General features: G+C 40.9%; 1 protein-coding gene across 1 annotated transcript in view; it reads right to left on the bottom strand.

Moving 5' to 3' along the window:
• Window positions 1–6,616, bottom strand: part of arhgap5 (Rho GTPase activating protein 5) — an 83,907-nt gene extending 77,291 nt beyond the window's left edge. The window contains exon 1 of the mRNA XM_036541816.1: window positions 6,339–6,616. The gene's annotated coding sequence lies outside the window, so the exon portion shown is untranslated. The remainder of the gene's footprint in view (window positions 1–6,338) is intronic.
• Between the last annotated feature and the right edge of the window lie 7,754 nt (window positions 6,617–14,370).

The following is a 14,370-nucleotide window of genomic DNA, read 5'->3' as shown; positions in this document are numbered from 1 at the left end:
TATTTGTTTAGATAATAATGTAGCAAAAACAGAGGAATAGAGACAGAGCGCAACAGGTCATCGCAGGGAAAACCACGCCCCCCGTGGGGAGAAAACATGCCGTGAAGTTGAACAGGAGTGAATGGGAAATTGCGGGACACCGTGTCTTGAAACAGCTTTAACAAAAAACGTCAAAGCCAGCCTATTTCAATACCCTTCTGCCTGAAGAAAGGGCCAGATATATAGAGAAACTAAGTCTGATTGGACTCCCTCAGTGTCCCTTTTCTATCCCAAAATCAGTGTTATATGCATATGTTAATATGTTTGTATGTTGTATGTATGTATGTTTTTATGTTTTGTTTTTTTTTTAGTTAAAATATAAATTGCAGTTACACTTGAGCCATAAAGACTTTGCCTGGTGAAAATGTTGGCTGGCGACCAGTGGTGTACTGGCCATTGGGCAAATCCTGGTGGGCCGCCACATCGGTGGGCCGGTGGACCGTCAAAAAAAATCAATAAAGTTTTTACCAGCCCCCTCTGTGTGCCTATCATCTGATGGTTCATTTGGGAGGACTGAGAAATGAACGTTTATTTCAATAACAAGATACCATAATTTCATGAATGCTTTCACTGTTAAGGCATGTTGCACAGCAGTGTTCAATGACACACATTCGTATGTAATCCTTTGACACGGACAAAGTCACGTCACGATTAACTCAAACAGAGCTTAGTTGCGTAAGCTTACCAACAACACGCTCATCTAACTTAAGTAAAATAATGCATTATCACCCCCGGTTTTTTATTAACGCTAAATAAAATGAGACAGGTTTTCAATGTTAGCTGTGTGCCATTATCACGGCAAGCAAGCTAGCTAGCTAGCTGGCCATCTAGCGGGTTAATGGGAACTTCAGGACTGCTGGTCCGAGTTGTACCAAGCTAGCATTAAACACAATGATATAAAACTTGCTACGTGACATGTATTCAGAAGAATATAATCGTTTGTAAAGTGCATGCACATTAACTAATTATAAGGTAGTCTCAGTTGTAGACAGAACTCGAGAATTGTATCCAAATGCACTTTAATTCCCGAGCACACCCCCGGGGCCCCTCCCAGCGGATAAGTCCAGGGCTGATTGAATTTCTTTCCCAGTACACCCCTGCTGGTGACTAATGTCAACTTTGGAAATCAACTAGCCACAGTGGCTGGTAGCTAAATGTTAATGTCAAACCCTGCATTACAATGTTATTCTCCACATGTATGTTCCAGAGGGCCTTATTAAAAGTGAATAATGGATAAGCCATTTAGTCCCCACAAACAGTATCGGGATCCCAGAAGGTCCCCATGGCTAGGGAGCCCTCCTGTCTGTTAGCTTTAAGTATGACTATGACGTCTTTTTGGCTCCGTTTTGGGTCTTGGAATCCTGTAAAAGCTTAAGTCGGGGTTGGTTATCTTATTTGCCGTGCAACCCACCACGCAACAGCTTTTTGGCAAGGTTGCGATTTTAGTTTTAAGACAAGAAAGAGAACTGTGAAATTCAAATCAATGGAAAGTGCAGCATTGTTTTACCCCACGGCATGGGCGTGGCCTAAATGCGCTCTGTCTCTATCCCAGTGATGTAATTTTTTTCATTTGTGTGGGCCAGAACACTACTAGGTCATGTTACAACCCTGTGCAGCAAATGCTAAATGTCAGTGACAGTGATTTAGTCCATTAGTGTGCTATTACAAATATGTGAGAGTCTTTTGTTAAAATCTGAAAAGTGCAAAGATTCCATTTTTCCAGGCATAAAACTCCATATTTTACCAGTAACACAAGGGAACTGGGGACAGTGGGAAAGTGAAGTGTTCTGTTGTTATGACATTACACCAAAGGGATGTCCTGTACTCACATTCTGGGGGCAAACAGAGTCATCTGAATTCTGGTGGCATATGAGGAAGTGCTCTTAATTTCAGTACTTTGTACCCTTCTTATGGCACAGCACCACATGGATCAGAAATAACTGCCAAGTCCTGAGGAGGTGACACATTCAATGACTTCCCTGATTTCATAACCTCTTTAGTGTGTCAGCCCCAACTCCACTAATTCTGCAACTGCCTGCTTGTAGAGTGTGTCTGGTTCACTTACAGTACACTCATCTGCCATTTTTAAGAATCATGGCATGTGTATGAGTCAGCTCTGGGCAGCTATGGTATATCAATGGGAGAAAGTTATCAACCTACATTAAATATTGAGGAACAACAAAATATTTATCATTTACAAACTATATACATCCAATCGAGGTATATCTGTAATCTGTCTGAATTCTTCAATGTGTCTTTGAGAACAATTTTTTTACGAATAAATATACACTTCCTCTCACTGACTAACACCAACAGCTCAGATATTCTTCAATTCAAGTCATATCATTAGTAGTCAGGAGGAAGGTCTGGCTCTGGGCTAGCTCTGCTTTTGAAGCATCATTGTCATACATATTGTACAACAAACTGAATATATTGACTGCTACACACCTCTAATGTCTTCCCAGCTTTGAGAACATTTGCACAGATATATCTGTGCATACAAAGCTATACACACCTGTAAAAAAACTACTAATGTGAATCAACCTAGCAGCAGTTTATCACCACTCCCTACTTGTTCACTCATTCTTGAGAATCAGGACAAAACTAACTTTTTCTCTCATTACTTTGTTCAGTAAGGCAAACACTAGATTGACATTTGCAGAGAATAAGTACTATATGAGTAACTTGCTTTTTTTTTTTTTTTTTACACCGAAACTGTTTTGCTGAGATCTCATTTATTTGTGTAACAGTGGAAAATGATGAAAATATCTTGTCAATGAAGATTTAGTGTATACATTGTGAATCTCTGCATATGAGGATACCTGACTTGTTAAAATCACTTTAATACCTGACCACAATAATCTGCATTTCCTTTTATTTTCCCCATTAACAAACAAGACATGTCAGAGCTCAGTCGGTTTTTTTCTAATTCTCAAAAGTCAGTGTGTTATTCATAGCAGCAGTAAATTCCTCTCTTCCAAATTTCTCAATATTAATTTTGATATTCAGCAGAATGTCACGTGAAACATCCCCTCACTACAACCCAATGGAGATGTCCTTATCTAGCGATTATACAATGATGCATAGAGTCCTATGCTGAGTGTAAAACTATACACTGTCATCAAATAACAGCTGGTATTTAATTTTAAGAAAAACCAAAACACACAAACAGTAACCATTCAGATTTAATCAGCATTTTCACACCCTTGGCCAATCAGTGTAACACAACAGTTAAGGAACTACTAGATTTCTACTCAGAAGGTTGCAGGTTCAAACCCAAGTTGGGCGCTGCTGTTCTACACTCAAGATACACAAAATGCTTCAGTAAATAGTTAACATGTAAAATGCTTGCTACTCTCAATGACTAGATAAATAGCAAGTGTGCAATACTCTCGAGCACAAGTCCTTAGATTGACAAAAACGTGTCAAACCATTTTAGGCCTATTTCAATTGAACATAGTCTGTTGTTTTACAGGTCAGGTTTCAAACGGAACTCCTTACCCCCACTGTTCTTTACTACATATCCAATCATACCAAGCTAGTACATGCAGTAAACTAAGAACACAGTCTCTGTCATAAAAAAAACTGACGAACATGACAGCCATTGATAGGTTTCACTCAGTTAATCCGTGGGTTACACCAATATAATCACATACAAAACACCTGCAGTCAAAGCCATAAATGCGCAGAGGACAGAAAACATTTTATACCATATACGTCACAGGCTGCAGTGATCAGACTGCATCTGGCAAATGTGTCTGCCGAAAGGAAATGCATCAAATGCTGACGCTCATATCAAACAAAGAGCTCTACAGGTAAATGTGGATTACCCAGGTGAAAGATGAACAGTGACATTCATTTACGCTATAAAAGTACTCTTTACTTCAATACAGTGTTTTAAACACAATTATAAATATTTGCACCTTTAAAGTCGCCATGTTACATTTATACGGACGACAGCTATTAAAGATGTTAAACACTTATCTGACCCTATGGGCCATGATGGAGACATCCGTTTTAGACCCCTTACACTAACACTGTACAAGAGCAATTGTAGGCCGCGAGCCTCACCTGGGTAGGTAGGTGAGTTTTCATTTTTGATTTTAGTTGGATTTCATCGTTCATGTGCTTTTGAGCTGTTGTGTTCAGGTAGGTTCAGGCTATACTGTGTTGCGGTCTGACCCGAAAGACATCGTGGCCAGCTGTGGCAGGGCATCGCGTTTCAGGTGGGCTGCGGACTACATTCGGAGGGCACCTAGGCCCACTAGCTCGTTTTGCGTTCTCACCGTACGCTGATCGCAATGTGTCACTGCATACGAACATTCAGGGACAACAAGCACTTTCCCTACCACATTGTGACCTGGCTGGAGACATCGAAATAGGAAAGCCCTGAGCAAAAGAAAACAACATGCCACTTTCCCAGCTGTATCAGTTGTGCGAAAACACCCTGGATAACAAATGTCTGTTGCGATATGTCATGAAGATCAAATGGTTGGATTCTATACGTTTGACGTGTTCTCTCAATGCCTTCCATAAAAATGCAAACAAGCCCCACGATTTTCATCCTCGTCTGCCATCTTGTGAGGCCGAATCTGACAAAACCCCTTTCGGTATTCCAATATAGCTCACTTTTCCCATAAAAAACGCAGCCAAATGCATTTCGAAAGTCTGGACTGACATGGAGAATTCTTCCTTCTGAAAACACTTCGGAACAGATCGACCAGGTAACGTTAGTTAGTCCAGCTAGCTAACGATCTGGTGCAAGCATTTGAGCAAGGCTAATTCTCATTTAGCTGGCTAGCTATTCCACTAGTAAAATTGTGAAGCAACTCCGATTGTGCAAGCTAAATGGCTAGCTAGATATAGCAGGCATTTCACATTGTCGTTCTCTGTAATATTTCTATTAGTCCTCACAAGTATTCTAGACCGCTTACAATTTGCCTCTTAGACAGTCTTGCGTTTCTTAAGCGCTCTTACATTGATCTAGTAATAACCTAATACTAATGTCTAGCTATTCGCATCATCAAACTTATAGCTTGCTAAACTCAGACCGTGAAAGGGATCTGTTTGTAAAATATCCCACTGTGGGAGTTTCCACACAGTGGATTTGGTGCACATGGGTGCTGGTATTTATCAGTCACCCATCTCTTTCCAACAACACATTTGAAAATAGCGAAATGCACTAACTCATCTAACTAGAGAACCATATACCAGTTTACAATGTTATGAGGATAATTTAAAGGTGTGTTTTACCATACTCCTCCAACAAAACTGGTATCAAATGCAATTAAACTTTGCTAGTTCGATAGGTAGCTAGTCATTAACCTTAACGTAAACGGGATTAGTCAAATTTCCGCCACCAGGAAACCCAGCCAGCCTTCCAGATGTTCGCGATCGGTAGCTAACCAACCGTGCATCGGTTTTGCTAGGTACCCTGCAGTCATACCAAGACAGAAATAACAAAACAGCGAAACTGTCGCTGCATTGCTGACTAGTCAATATGCAAATTTCATTCACTTGTTTTTCACATTCCTCCAAGTTGTGCACGCTAGCTAGTTTTCCGGGAGCAAGCTATGTAGCTACCCAGCTAGGTTTCTGCGTTAAACTATTGGCACAATAGTTTACTGCGTTATTGGCACAAATTATTCCAAATGTATAACTTTCAGCAGCTCGCATAGAATGTTATCCATTAATCTTGCAGAATATAAACCAGCTGGATATTCGTCTAAACTACCAACATGTAGTTATATTGCTTGCGTCTTTAAGTATGGCTAGCAAGCTAAATCGAAGGGCCAGTTCAGCAGCATTGTGACATTACCTTGCCAGCTAGCCAAAAAGCTAACGCCGCTAGCGCATCGTGGAGAGCTGTATCAAGCGAATAGGCTAGCTATCGATCGCCTGTAGGTGGAGCGGCATTTTAGATATTAGAGCACAATAGCGAGTAAAGTCACATCTCACTGAACCAAATTCACATCTGTGTTGTCATTAATAGCCACTTCCTGAACAGAACCGTGTCCCTTCCGAGACGCCAAATACCACGGCGGGCCTCGCACCATCACCTGCCCGGACACGGCTCCGTCAGCACCCCCCCACCCCCCCGGATCCCTTTGGAAATCATACGGGCGCACTTGAACAATACATTCCTGAGTAACACTGCATCAGCCGGCCAAAGATCCAGGCACATATTACCGTGTACCCCTCCTGTCCTGACTAGTAATAAAATGTACAAATATCACATTCTTGGCGATGTCTCCAGAGTATGAAAGTCGAAGCAGTTTACTCAAAATACATTCCCCTACCTAACATGGTCGCTTCCAGCTCCCGACACCACGAAAAAGCGGTAGCATTCCCGTGTCTTCTTTTCAAATATATATTCTCCTCGATTTGATCTCGTATTCAAACCCGATGTACTTTTCTGCCGTTTCTGTAGAAACCCGACATAAAGTAAATCCTCCCAGATTCCAAAAAAGTGTTGGCTTTATTTATTTTTTCGTATTTTTAGTAGTGTATGTAATCCGAGCCGTGCTCCCTCCCCTCTCACTCCAGTCAGTAATGGCGACGGATAGATCCTGCTCTCACTCACTCTCTCCCCCCGTAACTTTTCCATTCGGCTGTGCACGGGGACGCGACGCGCGTTCATGTACACTGGAATCATGCGCGCACTTGCCACTATAATAAGATTATTATTTGAGGAAATGTTGATGTCGGAAGTTATTTAGTTATTTGAAAGATTCAGAAACAGAGTATATGATACGATGGAGGACCGTAACATAACAATGGGCGATAATGTTTCCCACTGTCCCGAAGTGAATTTAATAAACACGTATACACTAGAAAACATACAGCCTTACCACCAGCAAATGAGCGACTTCGAAATGCAGTTGTGACCGGAAAGTTACATTACACCGCTCTGCCACATTACAGGGAATCACAGTTTCAATGTGCATACCTTTGGCATACAGAGATTCATATATATTTTTTAATGAAGCAAAAAGTAAGAAGTTAATACATTTTGAGATCATACAGTTTGTCATAAAACGAGGGAATTCTGGCCACAAAATACAGACTCAGCATTATTAAAAAATACACATAAGTGCAACCATATATGAATAACATCCCAATCCTATACTCACACACATTATAATGAAGCATTATAATGTTTTTTGTTGTTTGTTGAAGGTGTCTAGTTGCTGTTGTAACAATCCTGAAAAAGGCATCTTTATAAGGAAGCTGTTCCAGATGGTAATTTCACAAACACAGAGAAATGATTGGTATCAATAGGAATAGCTGTAAGATTACACATCAGTCACATTCCACCTTCATGAAAACCTGAGAGCTTTTGCATGTTTAAAATAATAAGCCAAAGTGCCAAAGAATATTATTGATCACTGTCTTTCTGCAATCTGTGACTTATGAAATGTTGTCATCACAATTCCCATTATTATTACTACTCCAGCCTTTCACACTCCAAGAAAACTGATATTGATGCATGCAGTAACCTGTCAAAATAAGAGAGAGCCTGTTATAATAGTCACCCTGTGGACATAAACCTTTCCAAGGTTATTAAACCATTACCACCACACACTCCAGCCCAATTAAAGGACTCTTCCATATCATCACTGAAAAGCACTTCATCTCAGATGTACGCAGTCAAAACCAGACATTTTTTCCAGGGGTCACAGTAAATTTATAATGTGACCTCAACAATTATAAAACTCTTGAAATCTACAAAATGAGTCCCATGGACTTCTGGGCTGGGCACTTGTTCATAAAGTCTGGAATGCTTTATTCTTTTATGGAGAGTTTTTATTCAAAGGTAGGGGGTTTCCTTTTTCTTCATTTGTCTGTTATTAATAATATACCTCAGGACTTTTTGTTTCAGAGCTTACTGTACTTCAGAATGTTGGAGATGCACAATGGAAGTGTCTGAAAAAACAAAAGTGGGGTGTCATGGCCTCCATAGTCAGTGTAAATTAAGATCATTAAAGGCCTCTTTAAAATAGCTTGTCTGAGTGTATTCTTAAAGATCATAACAGCACAAATACCCGCTTCCAAAACTTTCTTATAAGCAATCCATTTTCTACTTCCCTGTAGTGTCATGAGCATTTGAATAAAGAGCTGAAAGGGGTGTTGAAGTGGTTTACTGAAGGGGGGGGAGGGGGGCTGTTCAGTTGAATGCATGTACATAGAGGTATTGTTTATCTGTCAAGGGTGTTCTTAATGATGTTACATGTCTGTTCTGTTTCATATGACAGAGAAATATTTGAGATCTGCTCCAGTGGAAGCTGAGCAGCTTTCTGGAGCAGTGCCATTGCAGCTTCCCCTGCCTTATCTCACCCTAGGGCTCAGACTTTCAAGACTGAGCAAGTGGATTTTAAGCAGATCTACTCAACATCATTTGCTAACTCATGCATTTATCCTGAAATGCTGAAAGGGGAGAGCATATGCAGACATTGGGTTCATTCTCCAGACTTAAAGGGTAACATTAAATTTATAAAAGTTTGTTGTGGTTTTCCATTCTCTGATATGGTTGGCTGTATATGTGTTTGTCGACTTTGCTCCTGCCTCTCCTGGTTGACATCCTCCTCTGGCTGATACTGTGAAAGGAAAATTATGAGATTTCATTTATCAGGTATAGCACACACAATGTACTAACACACACACACACCTCTATATACTCAGAGTGCAAGCAGTAGTTTAAATTTACTGACATGGTGACAGATCATTAGTACGGAAATATTTATTTAAAACGCTAACGTTATATTTTGGTGACAGATAGCACTGAGTGAACGGTAAGGGCGGTAGCCTACTACTAGCTATGGTTACATTACGTTAGCCTAAACACGGTAGCCTTTAGCGTTTAGCCATTGCAAACGTCGTATGGAACATAGTTGGCTACAAAGCAATATGCCATCTGTCTCAAACAAAAATAATGGTAACGTGTAGGCTATTTCAGGATAAGGATAACAAGGATAACACTTTGGATACGTTGTTAATGTAACGTTAACATGAATTGAAACTCACTCACCTTGAATTCTTTGAATAAATCTGGATGTCCGCCTTTGAGGTGCTTCGCTACGTTGGAAGTGTTTCCTCCTTTCGTCTGAAAAGTTCGATGGCACCGTTTGTATACTGTTTTTTGCGAATTTATCATTAATCGCTGACGACCCGCCTCGAAGGCAAAGTAGCTACTTCTATACACGACTCCTACTGTTTTTGTTTTCGACGAGTGGAGGCGGAGCGGTCGCTGCAGCTGCATCCCGGTAGCTACGGTACTGTAGAAATCTTAGGGCCCGGGCCCCTCCTGAGTTGCGGGGGGCCCTTCATGGCCCCGATGTGGGCCCCCTTTAATGCACATTTCAGGCTGCGTCCTTACTATCAGTGCTCTTTCTTCTCCCACTGACAAATCAATAAGCCAAGCCAGCTCAACTAGGTGCCGGTCCCAAGCCCGGATTAATGGGGAGGGTTGGCATTAGGAATTATAGCCTAAACTATAATGAGAATAGATGATTAACTGTTTAATATTGGCCTATGGTTTTGCACTCCACTCTTGTCACTGGCATAGGCGGGGTTGGGGCCGGGGGGCCCTTGACCAATTTCTGCCCCAGGGCCCTTTGTAAAGTTGTTCCGCCACTGCAGTGATGGGATAAGGTACGTATAATGCATACACTGGTTCCGTCTTGATTCACAGAATTTGAACAAGTCCCATCCATGACAGCCAAAATGTGATCACTCAATCCTTTAATGACTTTGGGAAGTTTATCAAAGCTCTTTCAAATCAATATTGGCCACTATAAGCACGGTAGTGTGGTAGCAGATAATGCTGCCCTTATCATTGGTCAATACCACTTAAACACTGTGCGTAAAAGGTAATTTTGCTTTAATAGATCATTGTTAGGTACTTATTTTAGTCCAGTATGATAACAGCATGCTGCATTTAAGGGATAATTGCTAGGCACTATGCTTTTATGGTCATTTTTATTTTACCACTGTTTTCTACCTCAATGCCTTCTCTCTGTAGCTATAACTGGCTACTCTGTACCCATTATTGATTGTCTTATTTCTACTGAGATGTACTGAATATATCATGCCATATCATCATTTTAAGTTACTCTGGGTAAGAACATAGTAGTGCATGCAAAGAAATAAATAAAATTTTGTGTGTCAAAAGTTCTGATTTTGCTTCTTGAACAAGCAAAGAGCAGAAAGACAGGTAAATCAATTCTCACATCACCTCCTATCTTATGTTAATAGCATATAGATGAGCCAGTCAGAATGGATGTGTCCTACAATTTGAATCACCTTTTCAACCGTGGCTCCAGTAACAGTTGCATTTCCTAATGTCAATGAGAAAAAACAGCCTTTTCCAGATGGACAGACTTCTTTGTTAGATCAGGACTACTCTGTTGTTTTACATTCACCTTTAAAGAGTTTATGGTGAACTCTTCTGCTTCTGAGTAACTTATGGGTCACAGAAACAGATGGAACTATCCATAGATGTGAAAAGTAAATATATGCAGTCAGATACCGGTTGTTACCATTATAGACGCTGTTTATATAGTTAGATATTCATACTCAAAGTTATTCAATATGATGTAAATTTATGCAATTGGATCCTCAGTGTAGTATCACACATTGTATAAAAAGAATGTTGTAAGCAGTAATTCACATTTACCAAGGGGCTTATTAAAAGTTATTAATATTAGTAGAATCATAGAGTTGAATAGATTTCAATCATGTACAGGCATTACAACTGGCATGTTATGCTTATGATTTACATAGAAATCATGTTAACATATGTTAACCATTTTCTTCACTAACCCAGCTGAATATTAACTGACTCTGACTATAGGTGCACTAGTCTAAATGTGGATATCATTTAATCACAAATCCTCACCAAACCTTCTGCTACCGCCATCAGTGCTGTGTAGTACAGTCCTGGGAAATTGCTCCTGCTTCATCTGAAAATCACATACTGTATCTTGAATCACAAATCCATATCTTGCATCATTGCCATAGTGTTGCAAGAAAGTGTTGCAGTCAGAACTCACTCCCCCCAAAGCATAGGCCCCAGTCGGAGGTGAAGCACTCCAGTGTGTCATTGTCTTAACTAGCCAAATGAATCAACCATGATTCAAGTGCAAATTCCCAGGAAAAAAGTGAAAGAAACACAGATGAGTATAGAGTCACACTGACACAACCATTGAAAACAGGGACACACACCAGAAAACTCACAGACACACAGAAATGCAGACACATACACATACACTCACACAAACACAAACACGTACACACACACACACACACACACACACACACACACACATATAAATAGCAATGTCCTGGCACTTGCACACAAAATTGTTACAAAATGCTTTTCCTCTTCAATAGCAGACATGACCGGTGGCATGACCGATTGATTTTCAGGAAGGTTACATGTGAGAAGCTTATCCCTTCTTCAGACAGTGTTGTGCGGGCCACAAAGAGGATGTGACTCCCTCAACACCCACGCCCTTCTGAACTTTAACCTTGAGTTTACTCTGGAGGAGAGGACGCAGCAAGGGTGTGTCCGACATTGCCGGGGAACAGCCAACACAGTGGAGCTCTGAGCAAACAGAGGTCACCAGCTGACTGAAAAGGATGCCTTGCTAGGAAGAGTTTATCAAGAGTTTATCACAGCTGAGCTTTCACAAACCCCGTGACACAACTGACATTCTGGCACAAGATTTTTAAGATTAAGCAAAGAAATAGCACACACACACATTAGGCTAGAGCTGTTGATCCCATTATTGGGAGAAAACTTGGACACACCACAAACAATGTTCTGCACAAACATTCAACACAGTGATCAGGTAATGGAGCATGAGTCAACCCTACTTTTCAGTGCCCCTCGATCCCATGTTAGTCTCTCATTGACTCACAACACATTCCCTTCTGAGCCAACCCTCCAGTTCTGCTGGAGACATTGAAACCTTTGTCAGGAGTTTCCAATGAATCACAACTCTGAGGGAAAAGCTCCTTCGCCTGTCCTTTCTCCTTTCACTTTCACAGCCTTTTGTCAGAGCTCAGTCTGACAGAGTATTACTGTAAGTGTGACAAGCTTTCAGCCATGGCCTCTGCCTTCCAGGATGACTCAAACCTTTCTCTGACAGCAGGCAAAACAGAGGCAGGTCTAACCTGCAGCGTTCGATTTACTGTGTTTCTGGGAAATGGGAAAAACAGTTTCAAAAGCTGCGCTGGATTCTCCCCCCATATCTGGAACAAAATCCACCTCCTCTGTTGTGCTGCTACGACCAGGTCCTTTTTTCACAAAGGATAAGAGAAAAGGTGTGTTGGGGGAGGGTTTTTTTTGTCTGATGGGAGGGTTTAGCTTTCCTGATGTTGTAACAGTCATAAATAGCAATCTGTGTATAAACCATGGAGTACAGAGCCTGACCTGAAGCTGACTGAGACAGAGCAGCTTTCATATGCAGTCCTACCATGCCCCTTGCTCTCGTTATCTCCCTGTTTTGGTTGCTGTGGCACATTTATTTCTCCATTTGAAGCTGAATGTATTGCCGCCATTGTACAAAGCACCATTGAGCATTTTAGCTGAAGAGGTGCAGCAACACTGTTGCCATTATAATAGTTCTACCTCCCCCAAAGGCCTAAAAATTTATGTCCCATTATATTCACATAGCCATAATATTCATATTCCCAGATGCCATTCAGTGTGCATATGCTGACTAATTTCCTTCTTCAGTCAGGTATACAGTACCAAGTATCATTATTCATTTTGATTCCATTTTTGGTTCTCAGGTGATTCACATCTTGTATTTCATTTTAATTGTCATTCTTCTAGAAAAAAGCACTGATGCGTGGTAGATGACTGAGGCTTCATGAACCCCAGGATGGGTGGGAGCACCTTCTGTTGTGAATGACTCCCTGAACTGAACAAATGGTAGCAATTTGCAATGGAAAAACTGTCAGCAGGTCATAGATCCACACATTATTCAATTCATGAAGCCTCACTCACCAGAGACAAGGTCCAGCGCTGACCTGTTACCACAGGGGGCAAATACGGCCTGTAATTTACTTCCTCTTGGTCCTTTGGTCACTGAGAAATTATCCCTTTTGTTGCATAGTGATAAAATACTCATGTTCTATTGTGATGGAAGTCTATCTGGATAAAAGCATCTGCTAAATGCATGTAATGTAATGTAAAATAAATGCATGTTGGAACAACATCATGGTGAGTTTTTCAGTATTTTCATTTGTTTTGTTAGCATTTACCTATTCTAAACTGATCATTAAACATGCAGGAGAAACAAACAGCAGGTAATGACAATGTTGATAATTGTAAATATGACATATTATCACTCAATATTAAGAATGTATATATATATATATATATATATATATATATATATATATATATATATATATATATATATATATATATGTTGTCCTATCTGATGATGGCTGTCCCCAAACACCTATTATAGGATGGGTTCATGAGTGAAGGTGTCTCTACTGTTGTGTAATCTCCTGCAAACTCCACAAACACACAAGCAGATAGGGTGGGCAGTGATATCACAGATGCATATAAATCCTGCAGTCCGGCTAGGCCACATACCATCCATCATTACAGATGGGGAAAGGGAAATGTTATTCAGTCAGTATCACACAGCAGGCAACTGCGCCCGCTCCGGGCCTAATAACACACTGCATGGGCAAAAGCCGATAAGACTCCCAGCAATCCTCTCCCAATTGCACTGACTTCATATGCAAAATCCAGGCAAAATAAGTATTACATGTCTTGTCAAAAATTATGCTATAAAGTTAATCTGTGGAGTGAAAGAGTGAAAGTGCCCTGCAAATGGATGGCATTTTAATGAATGCATCCCATCCCACACCACTCCTCAAGAGCACAGGAGAAACTGCACTCCAGGGGGCAAAGGGGCCATTGTTGCAGAACAAAGTTGCATCAGAGTGGTTAACACAGTGTTAAAACTTAAAGAGAAATCACTGTAAAGTCAACGTCACTGTTAATGCCATTTTTCTCATGGCACAACACTGGATGAGCCCAGTGTCCTCGAGAGTAACTGCCAGCGAGGGCCTGACCCACCCGGCTATATCCAGCAGAGGCTCTCACCTCTCGGCTTACTAATAATGTCTGAAATTCAAAGGAATCCCAAGTGCAGCAGTACTCAGGGGGAGGGGAAGTACTATGTGTGACCCTGCCCTTGAAGCAGCTCCCCCTAAAAAATAACAACCAAAAAGCAGTCCCCTTTCATAATTCTAGTCATCTGGGCACACAGGCAAATGGCACCGAAAGTGAAGTTCTAGTTT

This window comes from Megalops cyprinoides, chromosome 12 (assembly GCF_013368585.1).
Source record: "Megalops cyprinoides isolate fMegCyp1 chromosome 12, fMegCyp1.pri, whole genome shotgun sequence".
Lineage (NCBI taxonomy): Eukaryota > Metazoa > Chordata > Actinopteri > Elopiformes > Megalopidae > Megalops > Megalops cyprinoides.
This window is presented reverse-complemented; position numbering and strand designations above follow the sequence as displayed.